Source organism: Pleurodeles waltl, chromosome 7 (genome assembly GCF_031143425.1).
Source record: "Pleurodeles waltl isolate 20211129_DDA chromosome 7, aPleWal1.hap1.20221129, whole genome shotgun sequence".
In the NCBI taxonomy this organism is placed as follows: Eukaryota; Metazoa; Chordata; class Amphibia; order Caudata; family Salamandridae; genus Pleurodeles; species Pleurodeles waltl.
In genome coordinates, this window is record NC_090446.1 from 515757635 (window position 1) to 515759235 (window position 1601).

A 1601-nucleotide genomic window follows, 5' to 3' on the forward strand; every position below is an offset into this window, starting at 1 on the left:
TCAGCTTGGGCCAAGTGTTAAGTGCAGAATAATTGTAAGTTTTCCTTTAGAAAGTGTGTATTTTAGTGTTATTGCTGTTCTTTTTTATTTCTTTTTTCAAGACAGGAAAAAAAAGAGTGCAGGAAATAAAAAGTGGAAAATGAAATTAGCGACGAAGCTGTGTAACTGAGCTAAGACGTGCAGCACCTAGTGTCTGCGAGAGGCAAAATGCCTACAGCACCTGGTATTCCCAGGAGGTCTCCCATCCAAGTACTAACCAGGCCCAACCCTGCTTAGTTTCTGAGATCGGGCGCATTCAGGGAGGTATGACCACAGGCAGGAAAAGCTGCAGTTTCAGCTCTCTTCTGCTCACCAAGCCCACCGCCCGGAGCCTGCTGCTCTTAATCGCACCTACACAGGCTCTCCTTGGGAAGTCGGACATGCGCTCGCTGCCGGAGGCCCAATGCCCCAACCCACATGGAACACCATTTTTAGGGTTGAGCCTGCGTCACATGCGATTGCGCATGCGTTTCGCTTGCGAGACGCATTAGTAGTTAGGAAAGGGCTCGGAGCCCCGCCTATATCACGTCAGTGTCTATCATTGGTTCGGGGGCTTGCCTTTCAAAATCTGCTTGCTTTCATTAGTTGAAGGCATGCATACGTCATGCCTTTTCCAGTGGTAAGCCCTCCTCGAGCGCAGCGACCAAGTACTGAAAACATGCGAGGCTCGCTTTTTTCCATCGGGTTAGTGGACTACTTTTTATCTTTTTTTGCAACGCGATCTCGCTTGGCATAAGTCGAGCGCTTTGCATGACATCGACCCTGTTACATAGTTAACTGCACTATTGCCTGTTACATAGATAGTTGCACTTTTGCTGATAGGTTTAATGTGGCAAGAAAAGTCTGGTTGGGAGTTTACAACTGCTAATACATCTAACTCTGAGAAATACGAGATCTGATGCATTGCAAATGCTTGTTCTTTGTAGTGTCTTTATCTATAGAATAATATCTCTGTGTGTTTCGTCTTGAGCCGCGTTCATCTGTACCGCCACTTTTCATTGAGCCCCGATCTGCCTCCAGATAACCAGTCATAGATGGGCTTAATCCTCAGACACTGAGCATAATTTCATCCTACCTCGCATCTCTTTTGAAACCTCAGGGACCCCGATAGGACTCATAGCGTCATGTCGTCTGCTTTTAACACCAATCCGCTAATCTCAGCCTGCGGTTTTAAAGGTTATTGGTGTCTCTTGGGCAAGCTCATCCCCTGTACGTGCTGTTACAGAAGGCAACCAATTCGTCCACCATCAGACAGAACCAATGAGATAATGCCAGATCAGAATATCAAGTTTAGATATTGTCCTACAAAAGTAGTGTGACTAGAATATTAAATAACATGATATCATGAAGGTAAGTATATGTAGGTAAATTTAGATTTACTGTACTTAACGCTACATGTATGTGACTTGACAAAACACATATATGTGTGTGTATATATATATATATATATATATATATATATATATATAGGAGGCTGGCCTGGCTTGTAGTGGGTACCCGAGGTACTTACACCTTGTGTCAGGTCCAGTTATCCCTTATTAGTGTAGAAGAGGTGTTTCTAG

The 1601-nt window shown here is 44.2% G+C and overlaps 1 pseudogene; it reads right to left on the bottom strand.

The window, feature by feature from the left end:
• Positions 1-208: 208 nt before the first annotated feature.
• LOC138247567 (5S ribosomal RNA) lies at positions 209-317 on the bottom strand (annotated as a pseudogene).
• Between the last annotated feature and the right edge of the window lie 1284 nt (positions 318-1601).